At 43.2% G+C, this 13,043-nt stretch overlaps 1 protein-coding gene across 1 annotated transcript in view; it reads left to right on the forward strand.

The window, feature by feature from the left end:
* The window catches only part of LOC147722661 (uncharacterized), a 164,423-nt gene that overhangs the window by 27,013 nt on the left and 124,367 nt on the right, over window positions 1–13,043 (forward strand). The gene's annotated exons all lie outside the window — the stretch shown is intronic.

The raw sequence follows: 13,043 nt of genomic DNA on the forward strand, positions 1-13,043 counted from the left end.
GTCGACAGACGACGGGTTAAGTAATATTAAATAAATAAATAACTAAAACCACTTACCTTAGGCTCACCGTATTGCGCTTCAGGGATATGGGGAGCGTAAGTTAAGTGTTTTTTATTTTATTTATTTAATATTACTTAACCTGTTGTCTGCCGACTTCCACTACCCCCATCCACCTCACCCCGCCGCACCCTACAACCTCACCGCTCTTACCTGTGCGAGCCGCTGCTGTTCACAAAAGCATTTATGAGTACGGAAAGTAGTAAAACAGGAGTACTTTTTTTACATAATCTTACTGCCTTTGTGAATCGCTTAGAAACATCTAAGCATGGGCGGAAAATCCGTTCCGCTCGCGGATTTTGCGGATTTTCGGTAAATTCGCGATCCGCGAACGCTCGCGAATTTACCGAAAATCCGCAAATTCGCACGCAGCGGATTTTTTTTTCTTGGTGATACAATTTTGCGGCGTGCGGCGTAAGTTCGCAATTTCGAACATGTAGGTGCGGCGGGCAGCAACAATCTCGCACTCGCGAAATTACAAAATTTGCAATTCTGCACAAGAAATCCACTATCAAGCAGCACAGACCTTCTGAAAATGATGATTTTTATCAGAATAACTCCTCAGGTTGACATTTGCCTGCCCTTTTTTGGATTTGAGGCCTTTTGACTTTCTTTGGATCACTTTTGGATTAGAAATCAACTTTCACAAGTAAGTTTGTTTGGGGCATTACATTTGCTGTTCTGCAGAAAAACGAGTTTTGCTAAACTGAAAGCACTCAGCAGGTGCAAAAGTTCAAATTCATCATTAGTAACCATTCCCTGTAGTGCTTCCTGACTGGGGCCCCTCCAGAGTTCAGTTGCTAGTTGCAACAATTGTATGACCCTGCTCTGACCCTCACAGCCGGATCATAGAATAGCTACAAGTAGGCCACAAAGGTCCTGGAAAAAAAAATTGCACTGCAACAGAAAGCAAATTACAGATAAGGAAGCAGGTGCCAGACTGGAATTTTAAAACAGTGACACATTAATAAATCAACCCCAAATTAATTCATGTCGGTTGAAGCAGGGCAGGTGTGCTTGCTTTCCCCCCCCTATAATCTACAGTGATGATGATGAACCAGAGGGTGGCATTGATGTACCAGAGGGTGGCATGGGTGAAACAGAGGGTGGCAGTGTTGAAACAGAGGGTGCTGTGAACCTGTGATGATGAACCAGACATAGAAACAACATAGTCGCGACCGTTGCGTGCCGACAAGTAAGTTCGCAATCGCGAGCTGGTACAAAATCCTCGCAAACTGGCAGAAACCCTTGCGAACACTATAAAAACAAAAAATCCGCAAATTTGCAGATTTTGCGGATTGCGAGTTCGCAAATACGCAAATTCGCGAACGCCAGATTCGCAAAATTCGCCCATGCTTAGAAACATCCAACTACCTATTATTAAAAGTTCAAAGCTGACACAGTCTGCTCTATTTGTACCAAATGTACATGAATATCCCCTGAATATTCCCAATTTTAGATGTTTTGTGGCAAATTTACAAAGACATGTAAGAGTGCTACAGGAGCAATACTTTGTGTGCACAAAAATGCATTTGGGAATGAGCCCAGTATTGCCTATTTTAATACTAATGAATATCCAATGGAAGCTTCACCTTACTAATTTTATGTTTTAATATTCTTTTATTGATAACTTCACAAAGCAAAAAGCCGCTGAAAATATATAAGCTCCGGTTTGTAGGAAAGTACAGTGCACCCTTAAACATCAAAGAAAGAGCAAAGGCTTGAAAGTTAGAGTGGGGTAGTGGGAAAAGGGAAGAGAAGGTAAAAAGTAGAAAGGATAAAGAAAGGGAAAGCAGGAGACAGGATAGCTGGGAATCCCCAGTTCATAAGATAACCTACAACATCAACATAAGACTATAGATCTAGCACGCACAACCTTCACTCTGCGAGATCGACTACATCCATCTACAACCTGTGCAGGAAACGTCTTCCTTTACAGTCACGTTTTTCTTCAGTGATTCCAGAAAGGACTGAGCTGCCTCTATCTGGATGGAAACATAAGATCCCCCCTCCTTCAGTACTTTTGATCATGCAGGGAAGCAGATGAAAAAGCAGATGAAAGCTGCAAATATTTGTTCTCATAGCCATTTAATAATATCTCCCCTGTGTTAATGAACTCAGGTCCAGGATGAGCGAGGTGGGATTACTATCCATTTAATTTGATTTTACTTAATTGTGCCATTTCTAAAGCATGAACAGACACTTCCTAAGAAATATCCTAAAGCTAAATAAAAGTGAATGATGTACCAGCCCCAATATAAGGCATCCCCTAGTTAAGACTAGTTGCAGATTTAGTTCTTTAGGAATGTAGGAAGGTTTTAATTTGTTTCCTGAACTGTAACCATCTCCAGCATCTTCCCCATGCATGCAGCCATGTGCAAAACCTGCTCATGGAAGTTGGGATCTCTTACCACTATAATAATTGCCTTTTCATTTTGCTTGACTGTGCCGGCAACAGCAACAGAGGGAATACGGTGGGCCTTCTGACCAGTATGCTTTTATCATGGGCAGAAGACACCCTTTAAAGATAGTTTCTTTGTTATAGTAACCAATGTGTCCGTATTAACAGCAGAAAATCCTAGCACGAGTATTTGGGTTCTGCCTTGTTTGTTCACCAAGATTGAAATCCTACCATTCAACATCAACATTGGACTATTCACTTTGCCTTTAAAGTGGCCACGCTCTACTAAATCATATTCATAGTGGCTAACTTGATCCTCTGTCAAGCCATGAATCCAAACTCCTTCCCTGACACCTCCATATTTGCCATCATAGTCTCTACTAATTCCAGGCGGCTTTCAACCGACATGCCCTTGCCTTTTCTACAGCATCCAACGTATACAGAATTTTGTTAAAGGCTGCCATCACTACCCCTTGGCTCTATAAATGTACTTCTGAAGAATATTCACACTAAACCTCCTCTCTTTTCCCTTTCTTCCTCGGTGCCGATGGGGTAAAAATTCATTTCTTTCTCATTTGTTAACCCATTTCATAGCAGCTTCTTAGCTTTTACTCAATGATGGAGAGCTATCACGTTTCTACTCTTCATCGCACTCCTTGGGGGTGTCTTCCAGTGCTTCTCCATCACCACAATCAGGCTCTACCTCAGCCAGTCTCACGCCCGCCCAAGTTCATCCCATGCTCATTGCGGCCGTAGTAAAACCTCTCTGGCGCAACAACCATTCGCCAGTATCCACAGGACAATGAGGCAGTGCCCAAAGGTCTGGTCTGTATTTCTGTTTGTGGGATATGTATTTGGCTGTGTCTGGGCCTGTTATATGGTCTGGTGATCTGGTTTTTACAGTTGTTTTCCCTAATATTAATACAACATGCAGTCTCGCAGACCTTGTATAACATCTTTACATCGTGTTTTTACACGTTCAAAATTGCCCTAATTTGCAAATGTGGGCTAGTTCCTTTAGCTATTTTATTTATTTATATTGGGGCCACTTTTACTTCAATACCCAGGCCTATTTATTTTCTGTCCCATCCCCATCATGGTTGGCAAAACAGGATTCACCATCTGTCCTTCTCAAAGGTGATTCTAGTAGATTCTGGCACCGCCTGCAGTCACTGATAGCGTACTGTTTTCCCTACGCCTCCGAATAATCTTAGCGTAGTGCTTCCCAAACATTTTAGAACAGCAACCTTTAGAACAACAAGTTTTCACAACTGACCTGGCTTTGACGGACATGACATGAGCTGTGGCCGACTTTTGAATGTAATAGTAGACAGGGTTTCAAGTTGTTGTCAATTACCAACATAAGATACTATTTAAATGTTTTGCTTTCTTCCCTAACAGCAATTGTTTGTAAATGTCACAAATTTGACTACACCACTCCATATATCTTTATTGTACTAAGGCCGAGATTTTGATCTGCCCATAAAAGTAGTATGTACAATAGGTAATACAACTGACCAATGTATTTCTCAAAAAGAACCAAACCTAGTATGGGACCCACATGTATTAAATTAAACAATAACAAGGTTTTCTTAGTTCTGAAGAGGTTTATAGTATGAATGTATCCATGATTCACAATATCAGTGGTTGCTCCAAAGTATAAAAGTGAGTAAAGTGCTTCAGGTAGTGCTCATGAAGGGATGGGAATGTTAAGGTGAAAGAGAAAATAATTACAATATTTGCAGTAATGAGATAGACCTGTCTAACAATGTATCAAATCACTAACTAAACAACCACTTCTGGGCATGGATAATGGGTACAGGTCAAGGTAGAAAGAAAGTCGACATTTCGACCCCAAAACATGACAGAAGGCAATTGGTTCCTTAAAGCGGGGTCTTCCTCAGGACAGTGGAGGTAGCAATCTACAAAGTAGGTAAAGTTCTCAACACTAATTATCCAAAATCAAGTGGAAGGGTGGGTGTATAGATAAAATTACGTGGCATCATGGCTCACCTCAGAATAAAACTGCCGAGCCGACAGTGAAGAACTAGGAGATTGGGCTGGGAAGCTCCTGGTGCAGAAAATGGCACACACAGCGCATACAGAGTTTGGTATGAGACTATTACAAGTTAAGTTGAAAAGTAAGCAGAGGGAGGCAAATTAGTTCTAAGTAAACTGGCTAGCATTAACAAACTGCACTAGAAAAGCCAATACTCACTGGTTGCAGGCTTTTCTGGGATATAGCCATAAATTTCAAGTCTCAGGAGCCACTAAGGCAAGGGGGATGAGTCACCCAGGAAAGAATCCAAAACTGATTTCTCATGACTAACGTAGCACAGTATATATCTGTATATTTCCATGAAGTAAGGACAAGGTGAAGGCTATTTAGCAAAACAAAACCAAAAAGCATATGCTGCATTTGCGCATAACTAAAGAGAGCGTTTACCTTGGGAATAAGGAAAGAACTTGAAGTGCGTCTCGTGTCTGGCGAGTTCCCAGTGATTGTATGTTAAATTATACACATCTCTGGTGTGCACGCACCTGCTTCCACGTTGGGGAAGTAGCTGCTAGCTGCAGTGCACGACGTCCGCCGTGGTCTACGTCACCTCAGCTACCGAACCTGTTGCGGGCTGTGAGGATTGGACACGGTTCAGGTAACAGGATGTCACGGTTGGAGAGAGGTTGGCCTCAATGTATAATGCCTTGCCGAATTACAGCGTGGCATCAGGGGGCAGAGTGTGATCACTATTATACGGAAAAACATCAACTCAGTCAAATTCAAAAATTACAATGCTGACAAATAAATATATAATTTGTAAGATAACACCACAAGAAATTGAAAAATTACATTGCAAACAGGATAAGCTTAGAAGCAATATTGATAAGGATAAGACAACAATAACAAATATAAATGCAAGATGATCTAAACATAGTATGTGAGGTAACACAGACAAAAGAGCATACTGGGGTCTACAATGTAACATTAAAAACGTAGTACATCACAAACTTAAATGCAATCATTCGCTGTGCATAGATAAATGATGCAATGAACCACTACAAATTGGAAATTATCCAGTACAGACTAGGATGAATTGATAGGATGACATAACCAACACAAATGAAATAGATCACTCGGCAAAAAAGGGGGACCTGACAAGCAAAGTAATATCAACACCCAGCATTTATAAATTGACCCCATCAGAGCTAAAGGGACATAGGTAGGTGTAATTACCAATGGACATGTAGAATAGAGTGTGGAGATTACATAATTCAGCCAGTAGCAAGTAGGAGTAACTGTCTAGCACTTGCCTTCTGTTCGTTCAGACCATGTTTGATAGTATCCAGTAATGCATGCTCTTGCATTCCCGTAGGTTCATGATGTCAGCAAAACTACCACCTGGGCCCAGTGTGACCTTTTCAAGGACAACCCATTTGACGTTATCTGCAGAGTGGTGAAGTGACTGGAAATGTTCGACTAGGGGCTCCCCTGGAACTTGGCGTCGCAACCTACTACAATGTTGAAGAATGCGAGTCTTAACTTTCTGACTAGTTTGACCAATGTGTAGCAGACCACATAGGGAAACAATCCCATAAATTACCTACCTCCCACTGTGGGTCCCTTTAAATGTTACAGTTGCAAAGCCTGTGACCTTACCATTGAGACCAAGCAATTCACACACAATACCTTTCCCATCACACTTAATGACCACAACAGTTGCAATAGCACAAATGTAATTTATGGGATTGTTTGCCCATGTGGTCTGCTATACATTGATCAAACTAGTCAGAAAGTTAAGATTCACATTCTTCAACATTGTAGTCACATGCGATACCGAGTTCCAGGGGTGCCCCTAGTCGATCATTTCCAGTCACTTCACCACTCTACAGATAGCATCAGATGGGTTGTCCTTGAAAAGGTCACACTGGGCCTGCGGGGTGGTAGTGTTGCTGACATCATGAACCTACATGAATGCAAGTGGATGCATTACTTGGGTACTGTCCAACCTTGACCTGTACTCATTATCCACGCCCGGAAGTGGAGAATTCAATATGTATTCATAACGACTTGCTATTTGGGTTGCTTAGTTGTCCTGAGGAAGACCCCGCTTTAAGGAACCAATTGCCTTTTGTCATGTTTTAGGGTCGAAATGCCGACTTTCTTTCTACCTTGACCTGTACCCATTATCCTTGCCCAGAAGTGGTTGTTTAGTTAGTCATTTGATACATTGTTAGACATGTCTTTCTCATTACTGCAAATATTGTAATTATTTTCTCTTTCATCTTCTCATTCCCATCCCTTCATAAGCACTATCTGAAGCACTTTACTTACTTTTATACTTTGGAGCAACCATTGATATTGTGAATCATGGATACATTCATACTATAAACCTCTTCAGGACTAAGAAAACATTGTTATTGTTTCATTTAATACATGTGGGTGCCTTACTAGGTTTTGTTCTTTTTGAGAAATACATTGATCAGTTGTAAAATCTATTGTACATACTATTATTGGCCCAGGTCCAGCTGTAAAATGGGTTTACCCTATTTTCGTGTAACAATGTACTCATACAAGTGGCAGATGGTGAACTGCACTGGAGTTTGGAGCTGAAACACTTTGCAGAGTGGTGTGCTGACATCTGTCTACTAAAATTACAAGGCTTTTGAGAAATCTTTGTTTTGATACAAGGGATTTTTAGCAAATTTGTAACACCCCTTCTGGGGGTGAGGCCTCATATCAATCAAGGCCCAGTGGTAATTAAGTGAGATGACCAGAAATAAAGGATGTTGAGCAAACACCAGGACACAAACCTGGTTCCTCAGCTCCAAAGTTGGCAGGTTTGGCTGTAAGGCCACATCCATAGTTCTCAATATATGTGTCAGTCATGTACAAGTTGGATCATTGTGTGTGATCACGTATAATGAGCACATACTCTATTGAAATGGCTTTGTGAAGTAAAAGAAAAATATGCAGCAGCATATAATGGAAGTTCGCAAGGAATCTTGCTTTGGAATACTTTCAAGGATTTGTTTTAAAACTGGGCTTAGGGACATATTTTAGCAACTTTGCACCAGTGATACTGGAACAATATTCAGAGTTGGGGTACTGACATCAGTGTTACATCACTGAAGAAACAGGGATTGTGAAATATCCTAGCTTCACACAAAGAACAAGTGTAGCAAATGTATTCAGCAGGAGAATGGTAAAGGTGTAGTATGCAGCTGGTGGTCCATTTTGGAGTATGCTGTCAATAGCATATTACTAAAGTATCAAGTGGTAGCACACTGTCATTTGCAGATAACATATTTTCCATTAATATAGCCAGTAAATTTGCACAGACATAGTTTTTCTGATAAAACTATATAGCACACAAATCACAATGTGTGGCAATTGGATTTGAGTGAATAATTATTTGTGCATCACAAAGTAAAGTGTGTTGATGTGTTTTGATCCTAATGATATGTTTGCTTTTATCACACTTCAGAGTTACAAAACATTTGCTTAATTTTTGCTTTCCGAACTGCTGATATTTTCTGAAATATGTGTACAGTTCATTTCTAGGTATTTACATTTTGTGTATATTACAAAATAATGCCATCCTGCAGCCTTTCCTTTCACTCCATATAACCCAGCAGGATTATCACACAGATCACATTAAAAACTCCTCTCACTTTACAGTTAGAGGAAATAAGTACATTTCCAATGCTAATAGAAGAAGCAGCAACTTGTCAGAAGACACAACTTGACATTTGACCTCTACCTTTTAAGCACACTAAATGTGAAAAGATAAGTGTTACATTTAAAGCCATCTTTATTTATTGCTCATTCGCCTTCTGAAGACAAACATTCTTTTGTGTTACCCACTAAAAACTTGCTCGCGAACCAGACCTTTATGGTGAACGATGTCCGGGCCAATCTAATATTTTGTCTCCAGCACAGCCTCTCAGTACCAGCTGGAGCCGGGACTAACAGTTCAGAGAGCAACATATGTCTGCCTAGGGAGAAAAAGGCATAGGGGAACAGTGCCTTAGAATTAGTATCAGAGCACAATGGTGATACATATACTTTGTCACTTTTCGCCAACTCCCCCTCACCTTACTAATTTTAGTTAGGGAAGGACTGTTTTGTGGGAAAATTGTGACCTTAAGCAAAAGCCTATTAGCAAATATACTTTTGGCACTTTGAAGCACTCCTCTCCCCCCCGGACTGGGTCACCCTGCATGTATCATGCAGTTTGGTCACAAAGCAGCAGCAGAGACCAGCAGGGGTGAGACCCCACCTCTCATTTTAATAATTCACCTTCGAGGGCTGTGCTCACCTTCCTGGGGTGCTACGTGTGAATCAAGGCCATGCAGTCTACTATGGGTGAAATCTGCGGATATATAGGTTACCGTGAGCTAGGGTTGTTCAGGATAATCCCTTGCAGTGTATGGTACGGAACCAGACCTGGGAATTCCACTGAACAACTCAGCATATGGGTATATATCACCATGTGTAAGTTCACTGAGCAGAGATGCTCTTGTTTCATATGGTAGGGCCTAATTAATGCAAGTACCATGGGGTACTTCAACAGGGACGGGCTACACATGTCAGAGGCTGATATGGATTTGGTCTTGCAGGTGGCAACGGTAGCTGCGGGTTGCATTTAATTAAGGAGCCTGTCTTGGTGGGGAGCCCTGGAAGTGACGATGGCCCCATCCAGGGCATTGGTGGAGTTACAGGGCGATCTGGAGGTTGATTGGTACATAGGGGTACCATCTCAAGGAGCATAGAAGGGGTGCTCTATGCCAAACCCCAGGAGTCTTTATGGCAGGAGGCTGGATGAAAACATCGGCACCCAGCTAGTCCTTCGGGCAGTTGTAAGCCTGAGCAACTTGTGGCCTGCCTTGCAATGCCCTTTGAAGCACTCCTCTCCCCCCCGGACTGGGTCACCCTGCATGTATCATGCAGTTTGGTCACAAAGCAGCAGCAGAGACCAGCAGGGGTGAGACCCCACCTCTCATTTTAATAATTCACCTTCGAGGGCTGTGCTCACCTTCCTGGGGTGCTACGTGTGAATCAAGGCCATGCAGTCTACTATGGGTGAAATCTGCGGATATATAGGTTACTGTGAGCTAGGGTTGTTCAGGATAAACCCTTGCAGTGTATGGTACGGAACCAGACCTGGGAATTCCACTGAACAACTCAGCATATGGGTATATATCACCATGTGTAAGTTCACTGAGCAGAGATGCTCTTGTTTCATATGGTAGGGCCTAATTAATGCAAGTACCATGGGGTACTTCAACAGGGACGGGCTACACATGTCAGAGGCTGATATGGATTTGGTCTTGCAGGTGGCAACGGTAACTGCGGGTTGCATTTAATTAAGGAGCCTGCCTTGGTGGGGAGCCCTGGAAGTGACGATGGCCCCATCCAGGGCATTGGTGGAGTTACAGGGCGATCTGGAGGTTGATTGGTACATATGGGTACCATCTCAAGGAGCATAGAAGGGGTGCTCTATGCCAAACCCCAGGAGTCTTTATGGCAGGAGGCTGGATGAAAACATCGGCACCCAGCTAGTCCTTCGGGCAGTTGTAAGCCTGAGCAACTTGTGGCCTGCCTTGCAATGCCCTTTGAAGCACTCCTCTCCCCCCCGGACTGGGTCACCCTGCATGTATCATGCAGTTTGGTCACAAAGCAGCAGCAGAGACCAGCAGGGGTGAGACCCCACCTCTCATTTTAATAATTCACCTTCGAGGGCTGTGCTCACCTTCCTGGGGTGCTACGTGTGAATCAAGGCCATGCAGTCTACTATGGGTGAAATCTGCGGATATATAGGTTACTGTGAGCTAGGGTTGTTCAGGATATTCCCATGCAGTGTATGGTATGGAACCAGACCTGGGAATTCCACTGAACAACTCAGCATCCAGGGCATTGGTGGAGTTACAGAGCGATCTGGAGGTTGATTGGTACATAGGGGTACCATCTCAAGGAGCATAGAAGGGGTGCTCTATGCCAAACCCCAGGAGCCTTTATGTCAGGAGGCTGGATGAAAACATCGGCACCCAGCTAGTCCTTAGGGCAGTTGTAAGCCTGAGCAACTTGTGGCCTGCCTTGCAATGCTCTGCCCCTAAAAAGGCGTGAGTAAAATCATGGACTAGTGATCCACGGTATTTAAGGGAGAAAATCCCCAGATAAAATGGTAGAAACGTTTGTGTTGACCATGACACCGGTTGGCTCATCTGGCTGGTGGGAGCTTAGGTTACTCATCGCTGCCTGCCCTCTGATCGCTCATACGTTAACCCACCAGGTTGGCATATTTCATGTATGAAATAAAACTGCAGCAAACTGTTTTGCAACAAACTTTGTGTGGTTTAATATTTTAATGCAGTGTACTAACCACCTTAATACGTTGTGGAGTAGAGTTGCGGATATCAGCACCATGCCTTTAATTGAAAATTGCTCAAAAAAGCCAGCCACTGGCTTTCCAGCCTGTCAGGCAGATTGAAAAATACAGTCACACTATGCGTGCTATGCACACAATGTCATCGGGTTACTGGCACTTTTTCAGCTAACTTCCTCTTTGAATGCAGGCCAGTCACTCAGCTGTTGGAAGTATGGCACACTCTCTGAAGGTAATTCTGACTTAAACGAGCAGAATGTGCCTGTCCCAAATGGGACCCTCTCACACCATCAATGCCATCAGATGTGCATGTGTAAATAAAAACAGTCAATAACAGATCAAAGTCCACAGTGTAAGTTTAATTCTCCTCGTGATGTCGCTTCAGCGGGCTGGCTTTCCTCTTTTGAACACAGCCAGTTTCAAGATACTCATCATTTCTACCTGGCGGTTGTTATGTCCCTGGGGGTGTGGTGTTTGGGTAAGGCCATGCCACACACACGCACGCCGGGCATAGCACAGACACAAATGTAGGCACACACTGTTTTGCTGGCTGGTGCCAGCACTACCAATGCTTTTGAGGACAGGGGTGCTAACCAAACATTCCTTAGCCTGTAACATTACATTCCTTCTTTACCTACAGCAAAACAAGAAAACAAAATAATACGAACATTATACCCAAACACATAATTCTAATCTTGCACCTCAGGGAGATGCATAGAGTAAACATTGCCCATGCGAGCCAAAAGGATATTGGCTGTCACAATCAGTAGCAGCTTATAAATCCATCAATTACTCCTGATGTTTCTGGGATGAAGTGGGGTTCATTGGTAGATTACACTGGAGAGAATGCTTCCATACACCACCTGCCTAGTGATGGCCCTTCCCGTTGCCATCTTCTATCGAGTGTCCGGCCTTTCCTCCATCAGCTTCCAGTTGGGTGACCTGTGGTGTTAAGACCGGTACTTCGACCGCTTCCTTCTGGATGCTTGGGCTTTGGTGATATGGCTAATCCATTAGTGTAGATTCACTGGGTCTTGGTGGATTCCTAGGGGCTTTGTGAAACCATTTGAAACAAGAAACATTCCTGATGACTGTCTCTTGACCTCAGATTGCTGACACCATGGTTCCTTTGATCCTCATGACCTGCCACAGTAGGAATTCGAATGGGAGTCGGAATTTGCTCTATGGGTGTCAGTCATTCATCAGCAACCAATCCCCTACACAGACGCCTGGGCACTTGGCTCTCCTGTGTTGCAACACTTGCCTGTTCTGTTCTTGCCATCACAAATGGGAGTGATTGCTTGGGACTGAGACCCCTTCCACCACTGGGTAGTGCGGAATGGCATCTTCGACTCTTCATCCAAAACAAAGGATACTGGGAGCTACCCCATGGTAGTGTGAAGTATCAGATGTTAGTCTCTTAGAAACATGTAGTTGCCCTTTTCAACACATTATTGCTCTGCTTCTCAATGCAGATTATTTTGATGATAGTCCTCATGAACCTCTTGAACTCTCCATTGACTTGAAGCCAGCATGGGGTGATCTTGTGGTGTATGGTCTGACGTGAAAAGAGGTAGTGTATGTGAGCTCATCCCTCACGTTGTGCTGGGATATCAGCATTTGTCGGGCTTCAGCCATCTTCTTGTCTAGCTCAGTGGTGATGATGCTCCACTTCCTTGTGTGGTTGCTGTGATGGCCTGTTAGAGGTAGTCGTCCGGTAAACAACCGTTACAATGCAACTATTACAACGGACTACTTTTACAACGCAACTACTACAACGCAGGATCCTTTACAACAAATGCCTTTACAACGCATGACATTACATCGCAGACCTTAAACGGGAATGGATAAGGGTAACAATCCACGGGACAATGATGGCTCAATATTTCAAAGCTAAAATTGCACCTAATGGCTTGATCGTCAAAAACTTCCCCAGAATATTCTGGGAGGACGGACAATTTAAAGTTGAATGGTCACAGGTATCGTGGAAGTGTACCCACGACCTCCTCATCCTCATTGTTAACACAGCCACCCTTGTGGCATGTGTGGGGTCTGCAGATATACCATGACACTGAAGACCATACAACTCTCCGAGACTTTCAAATGGGAGCTCAGACATCACACCAATTGCAACACATCACATTGTATATATATGCTCACATGCCCGTGTGGCTTACAGTACATTGGGATGACAACTCGTC

This window comes from Lissotriton vulgaris, chromosome 4_1, assembly GCF_964263255.1.
Source record: "Lissotriton vulgaris chromosome 4_1, aLisVul1.2, whole genome shotgun sequence".
NCBI classification, from domain to species: domain Eukaryota; kingdom Metazoa; phylum Chordata; class Amphibia; order Caudata; family Salamandridae; genus Lissotriton; species Lissotriton vulgaris.